Source organism: Triturus cristatus, chromosome 12, assembly GCF_964204655.1.
Source record: "Triturus cristatus chromosome 12, aTriCri1.1, whole genome shotgun sequence".
In the NCBI taxonomy this organism is placed as follows: Eukaryota; Metazoa; Chordata; class Amphibia; order Caudata; family Salamandridae; genus Triturus; species Triturus cristatus.
In genome coordinates, this window is record NC_140595.1 from 513,870,743 (window position 1) to 513,885,604 (window position 14,862).

At 42.1% G+C, this 14,862-nt stretch overlaps 1 protein-coding gene across 6 annotated transcripts in view; it reads left to right on the forward strand.

Annotated features, from left to right (window-relative positions):
• Positions 1 to 14,862, forward strand: part of CHD9 (chromodomain helicase DNA binding protein 9) — a 1,905,864-nt gene that overhangs the window by 78,530 nt on the left and 1,812,472 nt on the right. For all 6 annotated transcript variants that reach the window (XM_085637757.1, XM_085637759.1, XM_085637761.1 and 3 more), the window contains exon 2: positions 2,233 to 2,355. The gene's annotated coding sequence lies outside the window, so the exon portion shown is untranslated. The remainder of the gene's footprint in view (positions 1 to 2,232; positions 2,356 to 14,862) is intronic.

Consider the following 14,862-nt stretch of genomic DNA (forward strand, 5'->3'; position numbering starts at 1 on the left):
TAAATCCAAAGTAAAGCTGGCATTGGGAAAATTACCATGCATATCCAGCAGTATGAGGTGAACTGAACATTTTCATGTTCTTCAAGACGTTATATAGTAATTTTGCCATTAATGGTTTTTTAATTTGATAGGAGGCTAAAAACCTTGCAGTTTATCCAGACCCCAGAATTGGACGTTTTACCATAGGTGAATAGATCTCCTTATGGTCTTCTGGAGGTCCGACAACATTGCTAATGCAAGCTGTTAATTTAACATGCTGCTAACAATACTGCACCTTACTCAGGTGCCTGAATCTAACCCTGTACTATAACAGGTTCTCCTCGTCTAGGTCATGTGCATGGTCAACCAGTCAGTTCAGAATCAACTGAACCTGCAGATAGTGTAGGAACCGTTGCCTGGACAGATCGTATTGTCTCTGTAGTTCCACAGAGGATAACCATCCCACTTTGTTTCACAGGTCCCCTAGCTTCAAAATGCCCTACACATCCTATTGTCGATTCTGTTTCACCCCACGCCACTAAGACAGCCCGCTGGAATCCCATAGTGGAGTTTTTAGTTGCACTTTGTTCTCCCATCTAGCGCAGTCTCCAGTTCCGTTTCTCTGGGAGATTGGGGACCTCTCTGTACCATACAACTGCCTGACAAAGCCCTATGGGTCCAGCTCTCTTCCGTCTGCCTGCTGGAAAGGTTCCCTTTGGTCTGGGACCCGTCGCTTTAACACTTGTAGCTTAGTCGCCAATAATACAGGCGCAGTTCAGGGAGTACGATTTTCTCTGTTCATTGGCAGTCTGTTCAGGGTTCTGTCTTCTTATTCTTGAGCTTCTTAATAAGGCTCTTCTTTTTGGAAATGTGAAGGTAAAATTCTGCAACCAATTGAAAAACATGCAGTTTAGTTACCTGGATCCTAGACTATTTGTTTCAACAATTAAATGTACCTTAGATCTAGAATGTGGTGAAGAACGTGACAAGTAATGTAGGATTTGTAGAAGAAACTTGTTTGGTGTATTTCATGTCAAAATCATGCATCTAGCAAAGGCTGCTTTACAATTTTGTTTGATAAAACAAGAATTTTTGACGCAGTAGTCCGAACCATGTTAATAAAGACAATCCTATTGTCACTCAGTCATGTACCTGACAACAGATATTTCACAATAATACTAACCAGGTAATTCTCGTTGGCTTTATATTTTGTTAGCCCAGTTCCTAGCATAGCAGGTCCTACATTCTCTGGGTGCTAATAACAACTTCTAGGTTTCATTGACAAAGGTAAGAATTATGCTCCACCACATGTCTTTTTTTAAGCACTTCTTGATGCTGAATAATCTAAAAAGAGTTCCATTAGTAAGCGTCAGAGTAGATTGCATTTCAAAACAGAAGATGTTTTAAGCAATAGGAACAGTTAGAGGTGGTATCAGACCATGATTGATTTTTACGTGTTATTCAGACCAGAAGGCCGAGACTTGGGTAACCCAAACTGTACTACAAATACTGTTATCTTTACTCAGAAGTCTCAAAACTTGTAACTCTATCTGGTAGTGACTGAAGTTGTAGTATTCCACTCCTATAAAGATATAAAAGTGGACAGTAAAGATTAAGAAGTTATGCTAAGCACAATGATGCTTATGTCAGGGTAACTGCTAGCAGATTTATGTTTGGAGAAGTTGTTGGGAACCCCCAACTGGGTTAATCCTATGTCAACATGTTTAAGTTACAAGATGCCCAGGGGGAAGATTCCCTCAGCATAGTGGTGTTGCTGAGAGATGGTTGGAAAGGTATTTTCCTTGCTGGGATATGTATTTTAGACTAAGACAGGTGGCCGAATTAAAGTGGGGAGCTGGTAGTTGGGGGTTACTTTGTTGGCGTCTTCAAATGAACACCTGACATTTAAAATTAATCTATGTTTTTGACAGTGAAGTAGGCAATTGGCTTAATTATAGTGAATAAAAAACAATTGGATTATCAGTAATTTAGTTGAGTGGCTCATGTTCTACAAAATATTAACTTTGTTTCCAGTGATGAGGTTTTTCATTTGTAAACTGTTTATGTACCACTTTGTTGAATGTGTTTTGTATTCTGGGATATTGACTGGGATACTTTAACAAAGAAAGATAATGTATTTTAAATATTCACAACTATAAAGCAATACAAAGGCTTAAGAAACCGTATGTTCAGATCTAAAGTGTTTGTTAAGGGGTCTTACAAAATGTTCATGATGATTTTCCTTGTCTTTAGGAATTGTGCCTACATTCAGAAGTATAGTACAGTTTCAGTGTTGCAGATAGTGGACTTTGTGCAGTGTGAGAATCCTCTTTCTACCCAATCTCAAAATGGACACCTTGCCTCTGGGCCTAAGAGGTAAGAAAAGTCCTATTTGTGGAGAATACTATACTTTCCATACTAGAAAGGACACATCTTATTGTGCTACATGATTGTTTTTTTTCTGTGTAATCTTTTATTCTACATTTTTGTTGTGACGCTGCCTACGGATTGCTAAAGTGCCCCCTTACTAAAAAGCAAGGGAGCATATTAATCAAAGACAACATTTGAACATTTTGGTGTACTCTTTATAGTATAGAGACAGCAGGTTGACTGGGTTTTGTGGCGTTTCCCAGGCAAAATGCCTAAGACTTATTGCGGTCATGGGATTGATTGAGCTGTAGTTTTTCATGGTGTTGGTAAATTTAGGGGGACTTAAGCTTGGTAAAGAGAGCCTGGAATCTATTTCTAATAATGCTAATAATAATAAAATGTTTCTTCTTCAGTAGTGCGTTATCGAATATAGTACTTGGCAGAGGCATTAGGACTGATAAAATTGTCCCTAGAAAAGCACAAATTCCTGAGCATGAACAGAAAGAGGTAATGGATTGGGATGTGCTGCATACCAAAATGACACACTATCCACTTAAAAATAGGAGAATGCAGTGCCCTTTCAAATGCTCAAAGATCATGGACGTGTTCTTTTTGAAAGTAACAATCTGTTAAATGACTAAGGCAAAAACGAATGGATATTTGCACTATTTGAAGTTTAACTTCTTAATCTGTATTTTTTCTCTTGCAGAAGTGCAGGGGGGAGTGGTGATGGTGTTGGAGGAATGTTAGATTCCCAAAAGAAACAGCAAGAATGCCTTTTTATCACTGTAGTGATGTGCCGGTGCTCAGTTAGGACAAGTGTGGGTAGGTGCCACATAGTGCCTTTTATCATAGATGTACTATCCAGCCTTTGGTACAAAACCAGTGTAGGGCTGGAGGGGGGGGGGGTGTATTCCTCAATGTATTCCACCCTCTGCTCCAAGAGAACAAAATGATGACTTTAAAATGTGTGAGGTTACCAAAGTTTCATTGAAGTGACCTGAAGCAAGTGGAGTAATCCACCCATTACAGATATTTTGAGAGGGTCGAAATATTGATAGCATAGTGGAGATATTAAAACTGTGAGAAACAGGTTCCAGTGCAAATTGAGATCAGTCAAAAGAGCAGGATAAAAATGAAAAAGCAGTAAGAAGTGAATGTAGCCTTGGTCACCCGCTTGACCACACTCCGATGGAGTAGGTTGGTAGTAAAGAGGAGCAGGTTTAATGTGCTGACAGGACCTGAATACATTGGTAACAGTTAAGTGCAGCTGTCAGGACATTGGAAATGCAGCTACCGGATATTTAAGGGTGCCTAGAGTGAGAGAGAAACACCTTGCACATACATTAAATAATAAATGAAAGATGGTGGGCGCTCACACAAGTGGATGTAGTAGTATGGAGCAAACTGAGAACAGCTATTAAAGATCAGATTTGGGTATTGGCAGGAGCCCATAAATGGAATGAAAGATCGTCCTAACTTGAAACCCCAAGGGATCAATATCTTAAACCACCATCCACTGAGAGGTGGTGTCACATTATGGTACTGACAGAGAGGACGACCCAGTCTGTCTGCAGATTGTTTTTATTTTATTTTAACAGTGAATTAAACACCTATGTTAAATGACCACACTGATATGTAAACATACATTTCTCATTACTGTTTCACGCTTAGCATTTCTGCTCTACCACAATTGAACATACGTATTTTACCATTATTGATTACAATTATGCAATGAACACATAACATGGGGGCCACTTTTGCATAGTAGGGTTGAGTTCAGTACAGTCCATTTATGTGCAGACTCAACGACGTGATCACCTTACATATGAAGTTTAACATTTTACAGACATATACTTAATATCCCATTGCGTATGCGATCTAACCTGTTAAACCTTCCTATACCAACAAATTCATAGATAATTATTCCTGTGACTCTTCGCCCTCAGTCTCACCAGTTTACTTACCTACTAAGTATGTTCGGTAAGGTCCCCAAATGTTTTTGGGTCTGTGTCTCAAGGGGAGTAATTCATTATATACCTCAAAATGGGTATTACAATAGATCATATCTGTGTGCCATTCGTCCACTGTGCGTGTTGGTCCCAGGGCCCACCTCATTGCAACTCACATTGTGGCCAATGAGTCCTATAGCTACCAATTTACGCTGCGCTCTCTCGATCTGTTTGGTGTACCCTAATAGACCCATAATTGGATTCATCTCCAATGTGGTGCCAGTTATACGTTATAATTCCTGGATAACTGCCTTCCAGAAGGCAAACACCCTGGGATAACACCAGGCAACATATGCAAAGTTAGCTATCGGTTCTGAGCATCGGGAACTCTCAGGCGAGTCCTGTAGCCTGTACCGGTGCAGCCTTTTGGAGGTATAATATATCCTGTTAATGTTTTAAACTGGATTAACCTGCCCCTTCCATTTCGCGAAATGTCAGTAATCAAGGCACAGCAGTATCTCCAGACTCCATCTATAATTGTTCCCAATTTTCGTTGCCAGTCCTGTCTGGCCTTAGTCATTGTTGGCCTGCAAGCTTCTTGTGCGAAGGAGTAAAATCTTGTGACCAGTTCAGAAGGTGTTTTTTCCTTTATCAAGGAGGATAAGGCCGGCATAGTCTGAGGTTCTAACATATCACTTCCTTAATTGCATGCAACTCTGAAGAATTGAAAAACAAAAACCAAATGAAATGATGGACGGAGTGTTGAACATTGCAAGCACTCACCCCCAGTCAACTTATCTGGGTTTAATCCATCACCGTTCTTTAGCCCACTCTGCCACCCCAGTTCAGACATGGCCATATGCAAATCAGTCTGACCCTGTGCCTCATGGGAACAGTCCAGCCCGAACTGCCAAGCCATGTCTTCCCTGGACCGGAAACAAGCTTCCTAGGACCGGTTTCTGGCACATCAGCTGTCTTCAGCCAGGCTTGCTTGAATCCAGTGGCAAAGTGAGCAAGGGACTCACGTCTGAGCATACCCTGCCAACTTATGGCGAACAAAGCAAAAACCAAATGAAATGATGGACGGAGTGTTGAACATTGCAAGCACTCACCCTTTGTTCGCCATAAGTTGGCAGGGTATGCTCAGACGTGAGTCCCTTGCTCACTTTGCCACTGGATTCAAGCAAGCCTGGCTGAAGACGGCTGAAATGCCAGAAACCGGTTCTAGGAAGCTTGTTTCCGGTCCAGGGAAGACATGGCTTGGCAGTTCGGGCTGGACTGTTCCCATGAGGCACAGGGTCAGACTGATTTGCATATGGCCATGTCTGAACTGGGGTGGCAGAGTGGGCTAAAGAACGGTGATGGATTAAACCCAGATCAGTTGACTGGGGGTGAGTGCTTGCAATGTTCAATACTCCGTCCATCATTTTCTTTGGTTTTTGAATTGAAAACCAGCCATAGTTGACGGAGATGCTAACTCTGCAATTAGAATGTTCTAACTTTTAACCTTCCCATCAGTGAATAGGTCACCCATCGTCACAATTTGCAATGGTTTTAAGGCTTCAGCTACCCCTCTTTCCATGCCAATATTGAACCATGCACATCATTCTATCAATGTGTATGGTGAGTATAGTACAGAACCTGCCTGTGCATCCAAGAGGCTCCACCACACCTGCCCTGTAGCATTCAAGGAATCGAAACAGCTGTGTCTCCTCTTGTGTGGAGAGATTAGAATCTGAGGGAGCGTGCTGGGTATAGCAGCGTCTATTTCTATATACAATTGTGGCATATCTTGCAGGCCATGTATCCAATAGTGAGCAAAAGTACTATGCGCCGCCTTGTAATATAATTCGAGATCAGCTGTGCTAAGTCCTCCCATGTCGTAAGGCATGGTGAGTTTCCCACTTCTCCCGCGGTTGCTTCCCAGCCCAAGCGAGCATAATCATAATTGAGCACAAGGTAGTGAAAAAAGCATGAGTCAGTAAAATTGGGATATTCTGAAATAGAAACCAGAATCTAGGGAGGACTACTATTTTTATAATGGCACTGCGCTCCATTAGGGAGAGAGGGGGGGGGTCTAATCCACTGATGGACCTCTGTCTCAAGTTTAGTCACTACTTTCCCATAGTTTTCTCTGATAACTATAGTGGGGTCTGTGTGGATCTGTATGCCCAAATAATGGACCGGTGTGGTGATGTGATGCTGGCAGAGATCGATGAGTATTCTATGATGTCATCTAGAATGTTGGTAAGCATCCTGCTCTGAGTGTTCCCTCAGTGGCAGTTGCTGCTTGTGCCTTGGCTGGGACGGCTCTCTGTACACCTACAATAAATACTACAACTGGAAATTCAGCCGTGTCCTTCTTACTTCATATCAGTGGCCACAGAAGACGGGATGCCACTCTGCCTACCTTCAGCCACCTTTGTTTCCGGCGTACACCGTCTCACAGCCTATCCATATTAACCTGGAATATAAACAGGTATAAGAGAATAGCGACCCAAGAAAGTTTTAGTAAGCTCATTGAGAGTAATGATATTGTGTGTTTGCAGGAGACGTGGCTGTGCGACGAAACCCTAGTCAAAGAAGGGTTTACCCATCATGCGAAAGTAGCGAGGAAGAATCCTCTAGGCAGACCTTCAGGAGGTCAGTTAACGCTGATACCCACAAAAATTGTCAGGATTGTAGAACCCTTGGCACTGAAATTTAAATGGGCACTAGGTTGTAGAGTGCGGCCAATGAATGTGGTACCAGGCTATGAAGGTATTTGTATTGTTAATTTGTATATTCAGAAGGGAAAAGAGGACAAATACAAGCGTGAACTGGGAACTTTAAAAGAGTACCACTCTGGTATTTTCCAAAATGGACTATGGAAATGCCCTCTTCCTCAACACCCAGAAATCAGTGCTGTCAAAACTACAGTCTGTACAGAATGCGGCTGCCAGAACTCTCTAAACATCCCTCACCGCCAGCCTACCACCCTAGCCATCCGCCAGCTTCACTGGCTCAGAGTAGAGAGCCGTATTAAGTTTAAGGCCCTTTGCATTGCCTACAAGGCCATGCATGGCACAGGACCTAAATTCTTGACTGAGGCACTCCAGCTGTATACCCCCAAAAGATTGCTGAGATCGGCTAACACTTGCCTTCTGCCCGTACCTCGCACCAGAACGGCAACCTGGGGAGATCGTCGCTTTTTAGTGGCTGCACCAAGACTCTGGAACCTTCTCCCACTAAATATCAAAAACGCCCCCAACCTGATGAGCTTTCGGAGGCTCGTAAAGACATGGCTGTTTGATCAGTGAACTCTACTATTATGATCCTGCTAGCTCACACATGCGCCGAGACACCTCCGGGTAATTGTTTGCGCAATAAAAATCTCAAAAATAAATAAATAAATAAAGTATTTCGTCAATGCATGCGATACCTACCAGAAGGATGTGCTCCTGGTGCTGGGAGATTTTAACCATAGATTTGATCCCCGATGAATAGACCCTTGGTGTAAGGAATTGTTGAGCGCTTATAATATAGAGGCTGTAATGTTTACTAGCCGAGACATCTCAGCCCAAGTTTTGGCTTTTGGGCTAATGTTGGGCTCTATGGGTCTCTTATGTGTAAATGGTAGAATGGATACTGACCGGCCAGCCAGGTGTACATTTACAATAGGCCACCAACCCTGCCCTATACATTACATGTTTACACATGCCTGGACCTTTGACCTACTTAAGCACTTCGAGGTGATGTGTGTAAGGAAGTGATCACTTTCCCTTGAAGACAGAACTTTTTGCAAAAAGGGGCAATCAGAGAGAGACGATACTCCAGGTAGCCTATACAACGAGGCGAACAACTCGTATATGTGAGAAGCACATTATAAAATTAAGTGCTGTTCAGCAGACTCTCGCTTTTGAAAATATCCCTACGGAAGAGGACAACGCCTGGTATGAAAATACAATAAGACAACTGGTGGAATGCCTAAGGGTAAAAATGAAATGTAATAAACCTGGGACAGCCAGTAACATTAGCTCCCCTACTAAAGATTGTCCATGGTTCGATGAGGTATATCGTAAAGTAAAAGCGCGTATTAGACAAATGGAAAGGAGACTTAGAGTAAGGTACAATGCTGAGCTTTCAGTTACCCTCCAGAAACTAAGGCTAAATTACAAAACGATTATTAGGAATAAAAAAAGAACCTATAAAGGTAGATGCTGGGCAAGTATGCTAGCTGTAATTGAGTCCAAAGATGTGAAAGGGTTCTGGAAATTGGTCCAAGAAAGCTCAGGTAAGACACTAGGATCCCTGCACTGCCTGGTCCCCGAGATAACTGGGTGGATTACTTGGGGAAATTTACGGGAAATGGCCTATGGCAGAGAAAGCAAGCACAATATTATGGATAAGTGTGAGGGAGGAGATAAAGGAACACTTTACCTCCAGCCATATAAAGAAAATAATAACTGACTTAAACCTAACTCAGGCAGCAGGCCCAGATAATCTGCTGGCAGTGTTAATAAAAACTAGGCCGGAGTGGTGGACAGATTTTTTTGCAAAAATGTTCCAGGGGATCCTCAAGACAGGCATTGTGCCAGAAAACTGGAGAGGACCTATCAAAAGGCCAATCCATAAAAAAGGAGATTTAAATGCCCACAAGAATTATAGATTAATAAATCTCCTTGATATAGGAGAAAAAGTATTCGCTCAAGTAATCTTAGGAATACTAAAGGACTGGGCAGAAGTAAATCTGATTGTACCCCCAGAACAGGGGGGGGGTTCAAAGAGGGGCACTCGACGGTCGACCACTGCTTTGCGCTCTGGTCCATTGCGCGGAAGTCGATTGAGCAGAGGGGAAGTCTGTTCTGCTGCTTCGTGGACTTCCGCGCAGCATTTGATCTGGTGGACCGTGAGCGGCTGTTGGAGACTTTGACTGGATATAACATACCAAAGGATCTGCTAGGGCGGATTCAAGCACTGCACACCTATAATTGGGCCCAGATAAACTTTAATGTAGATGGGGAGCTTATCTCAGAAAATTCAGATTGGCAATGGTTTGAGGCAGGGGTGCGTACTGGCCCGCCTGCTATTTTCCCTGTTTATTGCAGACTTGCTGTCAATCCTGCGCAATGTGAGTGGGGCAAGCCCGAGACAAGACTGGAAACATAGTTCTTGTCTACTTTACGCAGATGATCTAGTAATTGTGGATCAAACGGAGATTGACCTACAAAGAGAACTAAACGGGTTCATTGAATATTGTCATTGTAAAAAAACTCGTTGTCAATATGGATAAGACAAAGATCCTATGCTTCGGTCGAAGGATAATTGTTTTCACATGGGCCCCAGGCACCATAAAGTTGGAAAAAGTTGAATAATATAGGTACCTAGGGATGTGGTTCGAGAGAAGTTTCCAGTGGCGTGCTCATCTCGACTCACTAAAGCGGAGGGCTTTGGCATCGGTCAAGGGACTAAAAAGTTTCAACTGTGCATATGGTGACATGTCCGACAGACCAGTTCTAAAAGCGTACTCAGCAATGATAACGCCTCAATTTTTGTATGGGGCAGAAGTGCTTTATCGCAATGGTAAAAACGGATGGGTCTCAGAGGAGGGAAACACCGTGAAAAACTTATTTTCTTTGCCCAAATTGTCAATGATTCAGGCAATGAGATTAGAATTGGGACAGCCTCATGGGGTATATCAGCGTGTATGGACCTATTACGTTTCTGGCAGCGCCTGGGCATGGGGGAAGATCATAGCATTTCACAATGGTGCAGACATGAGATTGCAAAGAGTGAGCTAATGTGGGCAAAAGGGACAAGAGCTATCATCACTAAAGCGTGCCACACTTTGAAGATTACGCTGTGCCCCAAGACTCTCCAAATTAAGATCGGGGTCCTAGGTAGAGAAATTTCCTGAGCCCAGGACCAAGGTTACCTTTCGAGGAAAAAATCTGTACGTTTCATGGCGCTAGCGTGGCAAAATGAACAGCATTACCCCTATATTGATAGGCTGCCTAGCTGCTGGTTGAAAAGAGAACTGCCAAGGCTAAGGATTGGGGTAAACCCATGTTATGTGAATGATAGGGTAAAAAGATGTATGATTGATAGTATGGGAAAATGTACCTGTACTTTGGGAACATGTGATATCCTACATCTACTACTGGACTGATGGAAATTTTTAGATATACGGAAAGTTTGTGTCCAATTTTAAAAAAAATATGATATTAGAAATGGGGCCCAAGCAGTAACGCTTTTAACAGAAGTGAGTAATTTAGACATAGCGTGTGCCATGGGGAAGTGTATCCAAAAAAGTTAAATAATCCCTCAATAGCATTTTGAACTGATTTGCTTATTTATAGTTTTGTGTGACATGAATTGTTGAAGGGTATGTTGAGTGTATTTTATTAAGTTTTATGAGGTTGAATAATGAATTGTGATTTTAGAAAGTTTTACTGATTTATTGATGTGGTTTTAAAACGTTTGGGGGCCATTGGTCTAAATAAACTTATATTGAACTGACTGACAAATTATCATCTGGAGCGAATAAGAAGCTTTCAAGTATGGGTGCTCCTATGAACAGAAGCATTGGCTGCTGTCACAAGTAAATCAGACCGCTCACAAACCTGAATACACATCCATATCACCTCAGCATCTTACCCACTTTGACCACTCTCTCCACATTCCCCTAGTGATGACTGCAGCCCCTAACAATGGCACTAACACTAACTTTGTCAACAGCAACCGAGATGCCTGAACTTTGGATTGTATTTGATAACCAGTTTTTTTTTTTTTAATTCATCCCCCATCCCCCACCCAAAGTTGTACTGTCTTGGTCACTCATCTTTAATCAAAATCATGTTTTTCTTGTCTTGTACCATGTCCGCATTAGACCTAAGAACCTGGGTAATGTCCCTGTTGCACGTCCACTTCATTAAACTGGACAGACACAGTTTAGAGACTGGTGTCCTGCTCCTCAAAAGGTGACACTCCCGTTACTGAGTGTGTGTACTGTCGTAGAACCACAGAATAGTTCTAACAGCCCAAAACATCACGTTTGTTCTTTAATGCCCATCATATGTACTCCCTGATCTCTCTCTCTCTAGTGGTTCTTAACCTGTGGTTCAAGGATGCCTGGGGGTCCACGAGGTCTATCCAGCAGGGTCTGCGACTGTTTGACATAATATCAACATTAATCAATTAAAATCAATAAAGTATATACAAATAAAAAAGCAACATTGTCATATTACACACTATTTAAAATTGTGAGCTTTTTCTCAGTGTATTCTTGTTTATGTATTTTTGTTTGTTTTGAGGTCCCATCATACAAATTGCTCATGCTGGGTCTCCCCGGCTTCCTATAATGATTCAGTGGAGGTCCACAGAAGCCAAAAAGTTAAGAACCGCTATGTTAGTCTAATCAATGTGTCAGGGGTCGATAGAATTAACTTTTCGAATGTTCCACTGTGTGTTCTGTGAAACCCTCTCTAGCAAAAAAACATCTTTCAGGATCATCACCACATTCTAGTGCTGGGATTAGACAAAAATCTGACTTCATGTCACTTGGTATAGTAAACTACCAAAAATACAACCAAACAGTGATGTAACGAGAGCAGATTGAGAGGACCCAACAAATCCATACAGACTTTCACCCAAGGACCTAATAGCAACTTGATAGGCTATGGAGGAGCTGTGCATACTGTTTTTCTCAAAGCCAGCATTCATCCCCACATCCTTTTCCATGTCTGGCCATTAGAAGACCGCTCAGATGCTACACTTGGTCAGGGTGCACCCTAAGCATCTCTCATGATGATAATTTGAGAACAATGACAGACCTCATCTACTCTAGGGGAACTAACTTGTCAGCCCCAATCAATAAATCATCTACAGCACGCTCATCCAATACTTTGATTAAAATCTGCACACCAATCTGAAGATTTTTCTTCTTCTGCCAATCACCCGCAGCAAATTTGATAACTTTCTGCGCCAAAATGTCACTCTCAATAGGCGCATGACATTCACTGTTGGTAATCCAACAAAAACATTTAACACAATCCTTGTCAATGTGAACTACAAAAGTCAATGTGTAAAATGTTTATGCAGCACTCAAACAGCAATAAAGTGAAAATACAACGCAAGATAAATCACAAACCATTTTAGAAAAATTAAATCTAATTAAGAGAATGACACCAAAGCAATGCAAATCTAATCAGTGCAACAGGAGATATGAGTTTTTAAAGTTTTACATAAAAATAGCCCCAAAAAACACAAAGCTCCACTTGTAGTTATCTGATTGCGCTGAACTGTGGTAAAGTCACTTGTTCAGGTTGACTGTGATGGAGTGTGAGCCGGATACAAGGACCATTTTGTTCTGCTGAAAAGTCGTCATCTGAGGGCCACACAATGAGCAGCAGTTCGCTTTCGTCATTGTCAATGTGAGGAGCAGGTCTGGCGTTGCGAGCCTATTGCTGCTGTATCCCGAAGAGCTGGTCCTTGCTGGAGCTTTTTATTGGCGATAGTCTTGACCGGTCGCTGTTGGTGCGAAGAGGCGGTCCCGCTGGAGCTTCGCATTGGCGGTGGTCGTGGACGGCCAATTTTCAGCACAAAAATGCCACTTTGCAGTCGTAGGGAGCCCAAATTGTCTGTATCTTCACCTTTTTCTTCAGGAGAGGTACAGTCTGAAACCTGCCAAGGGTCCAGTACCTGGACACACTATCTGGTCCCAAACTGAAGTTATCACTTATTAAGTGTAATAATGTGGCATAATGTTAGTCTATGGCAGAAATAGCCTTACAGCAATAAAAACGACTTTAGGAGTTTTTCCCTACCAGGACATGTAAAACTTAAACCCTCATGTCCTACTTTTTAAATACCATGCACAATGCCCTATGATCCTTTAGGGCCTACTTTTTATAAAAAAGACAAAGGAAGTTATAGGTCTGGCAAAAGGTTTATTTAGTCAGGCCGAAATGAGTTTAAAATCCAATACAGGCTACATAGGCAGAACGGAGACCTGTTTTAAAATGCTACTGTAGTGGGTAGGACAAGGCGTGCTGGAGGTCACTCTTAGCTTATAATTTACAGGCTCTCTGTACACGAAGTTCCAGTGATTTATAAGTAAATTAAATATGCCAATTTTACCATGTTTTAGGTGGAGCACACTAGCATATTGACACTGGTTAGCATGTGTAAAGTGGACAGACTGCTAATAGCCAAACAAATCGGTTTCAGTAAAGGAAGGCACAAATCTGGAGTGGCCCTGCAGAGAGGGTCAGGTCCAACACACACAATTTCTCAACGTCTACTGCCATAATCGGACCACTCCGCTTCATTGTCACCACCACCGTTCGGAGCGGGAGACCTCCGTAAATAATCCACTCTGTGGTCCTACAAAAATATTGTGCCGGTCAAACCGGTACTGCAAAAGTTTAGAATGACAACTGTGCAACGAGTTGTGGGTGACTCTTGATATCACCACTAAGAATGAAGACTAGTGGTTAGAGGTAAATTAAAATAGTACATTTCCTGCACCTAAGATTAGCCTTGAACTTTGGCACAGTCCACAAGCCTCAGAGTAATTCATTTTCGATTACTGAATAGATCACTTCAGTTTTCCTTAGGCCATAGGAAGCATAGCCTACAGTGAAATCTTCATCACTTTCTTTTGCTACAAAATGGCTCCTAACCCAGCATTGCTAGCATCCACTGTCGCAAAACAAGATTATCATTGTCATTTGGTTTGAGGGCTCTGACACCCACCAGTTCTTGCTTCTCTCGCTCGAAGGTGCTCTCGGTTCCAGATTCCATGTTATCGAGATATCAATCCGTTACATATTGTTAAGACAACACACGTGTGGCTTACCGAAGCAGAAATGTGAATTTAATTCACATAGCCCTAAAAGTACTTCAAACTGGACTTATCAACAAGGGCGATGCTCCTACTATGATCTGTACTATCCCAGGATGCATGAAAGTGCTGTCCTTTGCAGTAGTCTGCCCAAGAATAGTCTACTTCTCTCCTAAATAAGTCACTTTTAGTTTTTTGTTTTTTTTACTGCCATCGCTGGACTGAATTATAACCAGCTAGTTCTAAAATGTTGTTCCCACAGGTTTGGTGCAAAAATATCATCTTGGAATACATTGACTCCTTTGAAATCATTGAACATTTGGACCATTGATTCTCCTAAATATTGCTGTTGCAGAAGCCAACCCAAACGACATCGACAGTGTAGGAATGACCTAAACGTGGTTTCGAAGTGCATGCAATAATGATGAGAGACTGGTTCGAAATCCACCTGGTGGTAGACGAAGGCATGGCTTAACCACTCGGCCCTCCCCGTGTGGCCAGAATCTTGCTGATCTAAGACAAAGGCAGAGAATCAATCTATATTTCTCTGTTCAAACTTCGGAGTTCAACAGAGGCACTGAGTTCTCCACTCAGTTTACAAGCCGTGACTAAAGGAAAAAGCCAAAATGATGATTTAATAGGATAGGTAATTCCAATGTTTTTTTCTGTCCCCAGTCTCAATCGCCATGTCAAAGATAAATTCGTAAAACTATCTAAGAATGTTAAAAACCTTGGTGG